Source organism: Brachypodium distachyon, chromosome 3 (genome assembly GCF_000005505.3).
Source record: "Brachypodium distachyon strain Bd21 chromosome 3, Brachypodium_distachyon_v3.0, whole genome shotgun sequence".
NCBI classification, from domain to species: Eukaryota; Viridiplantae; Streptophyta; class Magnoliopsida; order Poales; family Poaceae; genus Brachypodium; species Brachypodium distachyon.
The window spans coordinates 25,584,192-25,596,303 of NC_016133.3; positions in this window are offsets into that span (position 1 = coordinate 25,584,192).

The window sequence follows — 12,112 nt, forward strand, 5'->3', positions numbered from 1 at the left end:
ATGGGTTGAATTTATTGAGTCTTTTCCATATGTTATTAAAAATAAGAAGGGTAAAGATAATGTTATTACTGATGCGTTATCACGTCGTTATACCTTGTTATCTCAGCTTGATTTTCGGATATTTGGATTGGAGACTATAAAAGAACAATATGAACATGATGCAGATTTTAAGGATGTTTTGCAGCATTGTAAAGAGGGCAGAACATGGAACAAGTTCGTCATTAATGATGGATTTGTGTTCCGTGCTAACAAGCTATGCATCCCAGATAGCTCCGTTCGTCTTTTGTTTTTACAGGAGGCACATGGAGGAGGGTTGATGGGTCACTTCGGCGTGAAGAAGACCGAAGATGTGCTCGCTGATCATTTCTTTTGGCCTCGGATGAGACGGGATGTTGAGAGATTTATCGCTCGCTGCACTACATGTCAAAAAGCTAAGTCACGACTCAATCCTCATGGTTTATATATGCCTCTCCCTGTTCCTAATGTTCCTTGGGAAGATATATCAATGGATTTTGTTTTGGGATTGCCTCGAATTAAGAAGGGGAGGGATAGCATATTTGTTGTTGTTGATAGATTTTCTAAGATGGCACATTTTATACCTTGTCATAAGAGCGATGATGCTACAAATGTTGCTGATTTATTCTTTCGTGAAATTGTTCGCTTGCATGGTGTGCCCAATACTATAGTTTTAGATCGTGACACAAAATTTCTTAGCCACTTTTGGAGATGTTTATGGGCTAAGTTGGGGACTAAATTGCTTTTTAGTACTACATGTCATCCCCAAACAGATGGACAAACTGAAGTTGTTAATAGAACATTATTTACTATGCTTAGGGCTGTTTTAAAAAAGAACTTGAAAATGTGGGAAGAATGTTTACCTCATATTGAATTTGCTTATAATCGTTCGCTGCATTCAACCACAAAATTGTGCCATTTTGAAATTGTTTATGGTTTTATGCCTCGTGCACCAATTGATTTGTTACCTTTGCCAACTTCTGAAAAAGTTAACTTTGATGCTAAGGAACGTGCTGAACTTATAATAAAAATGCATGAGACGACTAAAGAGAACATTGAGCGCATGAATTCTAAGTATAAACTTGCGGGAGATAGGGGCAGAAAACAAATTGTGTTTGAACCTGGAGATCTTGTTTGGTTGCATTTGCGCAAAGATCGTTTCCCTGATTTGCGCAAGTCTAAGTTAATGCCACGAGCTGATGGTCCCTTTAAGGTGTTAGCAAAAATTAATGATAATGCATATAAACTTGAGCTACCTGTAGATTTTGGGGTTAGTCCCACGTTTAATATTGCAGATTTGAAGCCTTATTTGGGAGAAGAAGATGAACTACCGTCGAGGACGACTTCGATTCAAGAAGGGGAGGATGATGAGGACATCCCAACTAATGATACAACCACAGGCCCTACAGCACCTACACCTCAAGGACCGGAGATACATGGACCAATTACTAGAGCTCGTGCACGACAACTAAATTATCAGGTACTTTCGTTCCTCGGTACTTCATTTAATATTAATGAGAATATGCTGCCGCCTAAGATGGGTTCTTTTATGTGTTTTAGGAATGAAGGACCTAGCTTGCACCTCAAGGATCAGCGTTGGATAGCAAACCATGGAGGTAGCAGCAAGGTGGCGGGAGCTAACTCATGTGATGATTTCAGAACATTGAAACCGCCATAACGAGAGATGAGAAGAAGGCCGCATCCTCTTCATCAATGGGATTTCGGCATGCTATTGTTGCTCTCGGCCAGGTGATTAAAAGAAATTTGGGTTAGGGAAACTTACTGGCTAGCAGCCCGTCTATCTTGCCGAGATCCCGGGTGCACACGCTGAGCATGTGGGTGCTCTCAGTTTTCTCCTCCTCGGCAAAAGTGTTGGCGACAAGATCTTTGCATTTCTGCATCAGATTCCGGGCAGATCTTCGTCGGCTTGAGTGGTGAGGGCCGAGGTCAGTTGAACTACCTCGGCCTTGTGCGCCTCCACCTGCGCTTCGAGTTGTGCCCTCAGCCGGGCCACCTCGTCTAGGTACTGTTCCTCCAGCCGAGTTTTCTCCCCTGTTTGAAAGACATTGCTTACAAGAGTCCAAGATTAAAATGGATGAAACCCAAGATAAGGATAAGATCATACCCTGCACTTCCGCAACGCGCTTCAAGAGCTCCGACACTTGAGCGTCGTCCCCGGCTGTGGACGAGAGCACATATTAGTCTTCACAGTACATAAATAGTTGGACATAGCTTTTATGTCAGTGGAAATGTACTTACTCTTGTTCTGCTGTTCGGCTACCAAAGCTTTGTGCCGCGCCACCAGTTTCTTTTGCGCTGCAAGCAGGACCTTGAAGGTGGTGGTGCGCTTATTCATGCAGCTCTGCAAGACGGTGATCCACAGTTAATTCTATTGAAGTGGAAGGTCAACAGCTATCAGCTTCAGGCCGACTACTCTAAACCCGACCTGAATCTCGGGGAATAGTGTTTGAAGTGTTTCAGCTTCAGGCCGACTATTCTAAACCCGGCCTGAATCTCAGGGAAGAGTGTTTGAAGTTTTTCAGCTTCAGGCCGATTATTCTAAACCTGGCCTGAATCTCGGGGAAGAGGGTTTGAAGTTTTTCAGCTTCAGGCCGATTATTCTAAGCCCGGCCTGAATCTCGGGGAAGTGTTTGAAGTTTTTCAGCTTGAGGCCGATTATTCTAAACCCGACCTGAATCTCGGGGAAGAGGGTTTGAAGTTTTTCACCTTCAGGCCGATTATTCTAATCCCGGCTTGAATCTCGAGGAATAGTGTTTGAAGTTTTTAAGTGTTGCAGAGTGTTTGAAGTTTCCTAAGATGAGCTCCAGGCCAACTAATTCTTACTCGCCCCAAACCTCGGGGACTAGGAGTTTGTATACTAGAGACAGAGTAAAAAACTTCAAAGGAATTTTTCGTACCTCGGCAGCTCGGCTGGACTCAAACAGGGCGACCCTTGCCTGGAACATCCGGGCCGACACAGACTCCGGAGTCGCCGCCACAGGTGCTGGCCCCACCAGAGGGCTTTGCCGCGCTGTTTGGATGGTGCCGGAGTTCACCTCATAGCTGTCGGCACTGTTCCAGTCCATCACATACTGGCCAAGCGACCCCCAGCTGTGCCCGCTTGCGATCCTAAGGGGAACTCCCTGAGTACCCCGGACAGACGCTGAGCTGGAAGACCTCGGAGGCTCTTGTCCTGCCGGGATGGTGGAGCTCCTAGTCTTCTTGGCTTTTGCAGCCGCTAATTGAGTCGCTTGCGGCTGCGGCGGCGGTGATGGTGGCGTTCTTGTCGCTTGGGGGCCTTCGGGTCCTTGGGGCTGTGTGGCCGGCTGTTGAGGAGTATATGTGGCCAGCGGCTGTGATTGCGTGTCTGGCGCTGCCGACAAAGGAGCAGCCCCGGCCGCTGATGTCCCAGCCGCAGAAGTCCCGGCTTGTGCGACGCTCGAAGCGTCGATGCCAGGGCCGACATCCCGGACGGGGGATGTCGGATCTGCGGCGGTCTCGGTCTCTCCCATGGCCTGAGTTGAAGGCTCGGCATGCGGAGATGAGGCTGTCGGGATCTCAGATGCAATGCACGCCTGAGACTGCGTAGCCGTCGGAGCCTCCCTGCGGGAATGAAAGTTTGTTACCTTCATGACGATTAAGAAAAATACCGACATCAGGGATCGAAATGCTGTAAATTTTACCCAACGACCATGGGCTTTGGCTTCGGTTGCCGCCCAGCGGTTTTCTTCCGCTTCATGGTCCTCAGAAGATCAGTCTCGGCAATGCGCTTCTCACGGGCCGTAACCGCAGCAGCAGCCGGACCCGACGCCACAGCATCGACAGGATCATCCGAGTCAGCTGTTCCCGGATTAATGCAGGCATGAGTATTTTGGTGATAAGTATTCTATTATCCATGAGAGGATGTCGGGAGTCATTACCTCCGGCACGACGGGGGTCGGCATGAGAGATCGGCATATGATCCTCCGAGCCCAGATCTTCCTGGTCGATTGTCAAGCGCTTGATCCCAAACCGCTTATTCGGAGAATTCCCGTCCTCATTGCGCTGAAGGGTGAATCTCTACACAAAGGGATAAGGTTGCACCGAGATAAGTCATCATCAGATGGAAGCCGGCATAACCATCATGTCGGATAAAAACGGAAGACATACGCAAATAAAAACTTACCGAGGGCGGACGGTGCTTCCGACTGAACGGGATCATGCCCCAGACCCAGTTCTCGGACAAGTTCGTCTTTGCGATCGCCTTAACTCGACGCCATACTTCGAGTTTATCTAGCCGGACGGTTGAAACCCAGATCGGGTCGAACTGGCTGCTATAAAAACACATCTTGTCCGTGAAACTCTTTCTTTTTCAGACTGAGCACCCCCACAGAAATGTGGGCGGTGCGGAAAGCTTCTTAGAACATATCCCAGGTGACATGTTCAATGGGGGTGGTGATCTGGAAATTCTCCCACCAAGATGCTGCGGATCCTTCAAGTAAGTGAGCTGCAAACCTCACTTTTTCCTCGTCGTTGCAGTTGATGGTTACCAAATTCTTGTTGACTGAATGAAGCCGGTCGTCGGCCATGATGGGCTCAGTGGAGCTGGAAAAGGTAGGTGGTCGCAATCGCAGAAATCTGGTCAGCATATGCACTTGGGGTGGGTGGTGTTGCTGGTTGTTGTTGTTCTGTTGGTTGTTGTTGGCCATCTGTTGGGTAATCAGTTGCAGAAATTGGGTCTAGGCAGCCAACAGTCGCTGCATGGTGGTAGCATTTCTGTCCGCCTCGGCATTGTCGGCCTCAGCGTTATTGGCGGGGTTCTGGCGTCTGGGAGGCATCTGTTTAGGGTAGCACAGATGAGAAAACAGATGGAATAGAACTAAGGATATCTAGGCCCCCCACAAAAACATTAACTCACACATATTTCAATCACACAATCGAACATTCATAAAAGATTTTTGGAAACACAAATCACAACCAGTTCACGATGGGGCACTGCCCATAAATGAAGAGTACGGGAAAAAATGTAACCGATCTACATTGCCATACACATAGCTTGTATGGTCAATGACTAACTCGCAATACTGATAACAAAAGAAATGATAAAGTCTGGCATGCATCAACAAGTCTAACCTCCGGGATCCGCCGGGTGCGGCGGAGCCAGTCGATATCCGCCGGCGATACATCGAAGCCTACCCATGCAGCGCGCTCCAAGCCCGTCTCCTTGACGTGCTGAACGGCGGGGTCGATGGCGGCGGCATCGCGAGAAGAAGACGCCATTGTTCGGAAACAGATCTAGGCTTGGGGGTCCGGCGAGGAGATGGCGGCGCAAGGTGCGAGAGGGCAAGAAAACGGCGGCGGAGAACTAAGCAACCGCGCGCAAGGGTGCGACGGCGAGCTTGGCTACTGGGAGCTAGGAGGCGCGGTGGCAGAGAAACTCGGAGCTCACAGCAATGGCGAGGCGCACGAGAGCAGAGGAGAGCAAAGGCGTCGGGGGAAAGTGAAGGGTTTTCACCCCGCCCCTTCCCCTTATTTATAACCGCGGCACACTAATGGGGTGCAGATCTTCCGCGCCCACGATCTTCGTGGCCAACGGTAAGGCCACGCACGATCATGGGGGCAATCAAGCCCACTAATGCGGTTACTGCGCGACATGGTGCAGTAAATCCCGCCGAATCCGGGGAGATAAGGATCCGCATGAGAACCGAAATTCCCCCTCTTAATGGCATGCCGGTTTTCCTGTCTGATGGGACGACACACTCGCCTGAAACGGCGCGCCTGCAATACTTCGGGTCTTATCTTCCCTTATTTAAGAAGAGCGCAGAGTGTGAGCGACAGGTGGCACTAATGTCGGCAGAGACGTGTTTTATACTACCGGCCACGAGGAAGAAAGGAATCTCGGCTCAGGGCTGAATAAGCACGCCGGCTAGATATGTCGGAGTTACTTGATATCGGCTAAGAAAGCTCGGGATTATCTCAGCATCTTCCTTGGCTCAGCTCTACTAGGTTTTGCTGGCTTGAGTTGTGGGAAACTATTGTGGCCCGACATCTTTTCCTGCTGGACCGCAACAGCTTCGGGGACTAGTGTCGGGGGGATGACCCCAGGTAGGGTCATGACGACATACGTTAGCCGAGATGACAAGGGCAAAGCCGGCACAGGCAAGTACGCCGGCATCCTTAAGCCGAATTAATACCAAGCCGGCATACCAAGGTATGCCGTCATGTCTATCTTGTCTTATATGATTGTAGGATAAGCACGAGCAGTTCGATCTCGGCCAGTGCCAAGATGCATCAACGGTCTTATCCTTATCACATGGCGCAAAGTAAAGCAACGCTCTCTTTATCACGGGAAAGCAGTCGTTGCTCACGTCGCGGTGCCAGGCGACTGCGCAAAGAAGCACCGAAGAGGGACCGATGACGGAAGCAGGCGCGTGGCTACAGTGCGCGCCGCCTGACGCCTAGAAAAGTAAAGCTATTTTGACACCTCGAAGATAAGGTTAGCCTTTGGTCCACATGTCAGTGTGACATTGGCAGCCCATAAATAGGAGCACTACCCTCCCAAGAGAGGGGTCCTTCACTTAGTCATCTAGGGTTTTGCCCTTCTTCTTCTTCCTCCTCAAGAAACAGCTCAAGGAGCTTCTCTGTAACCGCCGATATCTAGGGAAATACCACAAAGCAGGAGTAGGAGTTTTACCTCACCAAGAGGGCTCCGAACCTGGGTAAATATGTGTGTGTTCTTGTGTTGTGCGTGATTCTAATCACGTCCTCCCTTCTCCGGTTCCTGCTTCGTCCATCGGCTCCAAGATAAGCCATCCTATGGCATCTGCCGTGACACCACCATGACAAGAAGGCCTTCCAAGAGTTGAAAGATAAGTTAAAATCCGCACCATTGCTTGCACTACCCAACTTTGGTAAGACTTTTGAAATTGAATCTGATGCAAGTGGTGTAGGTATTGGAGGAGTACTAATGCAAGAAGGTAGGCCTATTGCATATTTTAGTGAGGAACTAAGTGGTCCAACTTTGAATTATTCAGTTTATGACAAAGAATTGTATGCACTTGTGAGATCTTTGGAAACATGGCAACATTATTTGTGGCCTAAAGAATTTGTGATACACTCTGACCATGAATCTTTGAAGCATCTTAGGGGTCAACTAAAATTGAGTGAATTTATAGAATTTTTTCCTTTTATTGTCAAGTACAAGAAAGGGAAGGATAATGATGCTTTGTCTAGACGTCATATTTTACTTTCCCAACTTGATAAAAAATTCTTGGATTGCAAAGCATAAAGGAATTATATGCTAATGATACTTGCTTTGCTGAACCATATTCCAAATGCAATGAGGGAAAGGGATGGGAAAAGTTCCATGTGCAACATGGTTTCTTGTTTCGGGCTAATAAATTGTGCATTCCAGATTGCTCTGTTCGTTTACTGCTTTTGCACGAAGCCAACGCCGGAGGACTCATGGGACATTTTGGTGCCAAGAAAACTGAAAGTGTGCTACTTGATCATTTCTTTTGGCCAAGGTTGAAGCGTGATGTTGAGCGCTACGTGCAACGTTGTGAAATCTGCTGCAAAGCTAAGTCATGTTTGAACATCCTTTTTCGATTGGGTATGGCGGCAACCATTCCTGGGGCCCACCAATTAGTCAACCATAGACATATTTTGGTTAATGGTCGTATAGTTAATATACCAAGTTTTCGTTGCAAACCTCGAGATATTATTACTACGAAAGATAACCAAAGATCACAAAGTCTGGTTCAAAATTCTATTGCTTCATCCGACCCGGGAAAATTGCCAAAGCATTTGACGATTGACACATTGGAATATAAAGGACTAGTAAATAAAATCCTAGATAGGAAGTGGGTAGGTCTCAAAATAAATGAGTTGTTAGTTGTAGAATATTACTCTCGTCAGACTTGAACTTAACGAAAAAAGGAAAGGTTCATAGAATTTTCTTCGTCATGGAGTTTATACTCCTTTATCTATTCCTAGTGCACCTTGGGAAGATATTTCTATGTACTTCGTTCTAGGATTACCAGGCACTAAGAGGGGTAGTGATTCAGTTTTTGTGGTCAGTGATCGGTTTAGCAAGATGGCACATTTTATTGCATGACATGAGACCGACGATGCTTCACATATCGTTGATTTATTTTTCAGAGAAGTCGTGCATCTACATGGAGTGCCACACAACATCGTTTCATACCGTGACACCAAGTTCTAGAGCTACTTTTGGAAGACATTGTGGGCAAAGCTTGGAACGAAGCTTCTCTTTTCAACAACATGCCACCCGCAAACGTCTGGACAAACTGAAGTCGTGAACCGTACGTTGTCCATGATGCTCAGAGCTGTTCTACACAAGAATTTGAAGATGTGGGAAGAGTGTCTACCTCACGTGGAATTTGCATACAACAGGGCGGTACATTCGACCACTAACCTTTTGAGATTGTATATGGTTTCAAACCTGCTGCTCCCATAGACCTTTTGCCTTTGTCTTTGCCGGAAAGAACCAATCTTGATGCTAGTAAGCGTGCTAAATTTGTGAAGAAAATTCACGAGAAGGCTAAGGAACACGATAAGAAGATGACTGAGTAGTACGCAAGACGAGCAAACAAAGGAAGAAAGAAGATCTTGTTTGAAAAGGGTGATTTGGTGTGGGTACACCTGCGGAAGGACCGTTTTCCACATCAGCAGCAAATTGCAACCCCATGGAGATGGCCCATTCCAAGTGCTTGAGAAGATTAATGACAATGCCTCCAAGATTGATCTTCAAATGGAGTATGATGTTAGTCCAAGTTTCAAAGTCTCCGACCTCTCTACTTACTTCGGACCATCAGAGTCGAGGACAACTCCTTTTCAAGAGGGGGAGGATGATGAGGACATCCCAGTCATCGACGCTACACCAACAACCAATGGACCTATCACACGAAGTCACACCAAACTGATAAGCGATCGGGTGAACGCTAACTTAAGTTTATCTCACAACTTTAGTGATATGGCTATTCTTTCATCTCCATTGTTATTGGTTGGACTCAGGTAAAGTACTGAGGAAATCCATATCCCTATGAGCTCTTGAAGAAACCAAGTAGAGAAACAAGTTAGAGGTGTTTCCAATGCACTCAATATTTTCCTTTGTCTTTCGGCTGCACTACCGCCCACCTGGAGAAGAGACGTCGCAATAGGGGCATATTAACAGAAGCTAAATCAAATTTACTTTCCAACTCAACAAACCTCACATTATTTGGAGTTGTGTATCAAAAGTTATGCCCAGTTTGGTGAGTAGTGTCCAGGCTGTCAAATGCTGCGGGAGATTTCGAGAAGCTCATCAATAACTCTCTAAGTTGACTTCGTTTCCCCAAGAAAGCCAGCCATATTTGTAGTCATGTTCACACTAAGCAGGGGGGGGGGGGGGTTTCGTATAAAACCCCATCTCCCCTATCCTTAGAGGGGTCTTTTGTCAAACCATTTAGCTACAAGCTTATGCAGCAAGATTGGTGAGAGATCCTTACTTCCTTTGCTCTTGTGAGTTCATTCGGATTCGCGAGAAGGAGCCTCTGGTTCCCCCTAATTCATGTTCTACGGTTCCGGCCGTTTTGTGCAGTGGCGGATCTAGGTTTTTGAAACAGGGTCGTCCAATGTATAAACTTTTTTCCCAATATAAATTATAACCAGCAATTTTTTACCTCAAACATACTAGTAGTATTGAATTTGGGAAGAGAAAAAAAGGACATTGGAAATTTTTTGCATCATGGAAGCTGATGCATCGTCGCATGCTCGCTCTGATGAAGCGTATGTTTGTTGTCCGCTGGCAGCCAGCGACGATGATGACGAGAAATAAGATGCGATGTTAGCTTCTCATGCTCGTATGCTCGGCAAAAATACGATACGATGCCAACTGCTCGTGATCGATCGCTAGGCTGCTTCAAGGCCAGATCTGATGTGGTGATGCGTACACTACACAACAGAAAGAAAACAAGAACTGGCCGGAAAGATGGGTTATTTGCTCGGGATGATTTTTCTTTTTTGATGGGTTTAAGATACACTAGTGTATATGTATACGGTCTGTATTTTCAGGGTGGTCCATGGACCACCCTGGCCACCCTATGGATCCGCCGGTGGATTTGTGTGGGTTAGTCCCGGTTTGTGGTTCTGCGATTGTTCGGACAGCGGGTCGGAGTTCTTGCAGCTTCGGATCGCCTTCCCCAACGTACGGGTCGCATCCAACCTTGGCGGGTTAAAGCTAGTTACCCCAGCTGCTTGCAGCAAGTTATCCCCTCCCGATTTGATCCTACGACGTGAAGATCGGGCCACCCTCGGGCATCAACTCCTTCAAACGGGTTTGTGCCTATCACTAACCCTAATCATGGGCGTCCCTCAACTTATATAGGAGGGTGGACGTCCAGCAACCTAAACGGACTCAGACTCGAACTTGGTTCAACCCAAACTTGATACAAACTGACCCATAATGTTGGGTTCAGCCAAAACTAGGAGCACGCAGGCCCAACTCTCCCTCAACGTGCGCTGATGCCTTAGACATGATTGACGTGTCATAGGACTTGTCCTAGCATCAGCCATATCAACTTCTATTGATGTTGGATTTCCTTCTCTTCATGTGGTGCGTCGGCCTCCCTCTCCTCCCTCGTGCTCTTCTTCATATTGGAAATAAATAGCAAATGGATCTTGCCGCAACTCTCCTTCTCATTAGTAGAAAGCAAAACACCTTTGCACAGAAAGATGGCTAGCATTACTAAGGATTTCTCTCCCTCACCATTATGTTTACCACTCAAATTTGGCTTGTGGCTCTCGCTCACCGAAAGTGGAGTCGCTCGCCTATCTAATCTCTCACGCTCAGTCTCACAATTTACTTCCACTTTCTGTCGTGATTCATTTACAATTTGCTGCGGTGTCATGGGTCTCAAAGTAACATCCTTGCCAGGCCAATTCAAATGATAAGTGTTGGCTCTCCCATCATGACGAACGTCCCTGTCATATTGCCATGGCCGACCCAACAACAAGTGACACACGGTCATGGGAACCACATCATACTCAACGGTGTCTTTGTATGGTCCAATCTGAAATTCCCCACGCACCATCTGGCTGATCTTCATCTCCCCACTATCACTCAACCACTGAATATAATATGGATTGGGGTGCGGTAAATATTTCAGTTTCAGCTTTGCACATAGCTCCTTACTAGCCAAGTTCTGACAACTACCACCATCAATGATCACCTTGCATGCCTTGTTAGGACCAACAATAGCCTTTGTTTGGAACAAGTTGCATCGCTGATTCTCAGGACTAGGCGTGACATTCAGCCCCCTTTGTGAGCAAACAATGGTAGGAAAGTGTGTCGCGTAAGCATCAACAGTAGCATCATCATATGCATCCTCATCCTCCAAAGTTTCAGAGTCAGGATCAGCATCATCACCGGTCTCATACTCCAGATCCTCATTCACCAACATAACCTTCTTAGTGGGACAATCTCGCTTGAAATGCCCCTTGCCACCACATGTATGACAACTCATATTCCTATTTCTTGCTGTAGACATAGAAGAACTGGCAGCACTAGCAGCAGGTTGTGCCGGTTTCTTGGTGTTGATAACATCAGATTCGGGCTTGCTCAGTGAATGATATGGACATGCTAACCATGGATACGACCATTAGAACCCTAATTGTTGGTGTATCTAATAACAATTATAATCAGGTGAATTCAATTACAAAATGTTTTCAATTTGTTACTTGCAAGAGGCGGAGCTACTATCTTGTGTAATCTTATTATGTAGGCATCTTTTTGAACTTTACAAGTCCAACTTACCGTCGTCAAGACTCCAACTTATCGTCTCGTTGAGACATTGGTTTGATATAGTATACTCGCAATTTTAGATTGCATCCGCTATTTATCTTGTTCTTTCTTGTTCTTCAATTACTTGCAGGAACAAAGACCTTCGTGGTCAGGTTGATCGTGCCCCGCGTGATCAATAACCCTCTGGAGTTGGTGTATCGATTGCTAAGCCGGTGCCTCCTAGGCCGTAGTCGGATCGTCAACGTCACCTCCTACACAAATCAAGAGTTATCAATCTCATCAAAAGATCGGGCCACCCGCACCCGCATCAGTGAA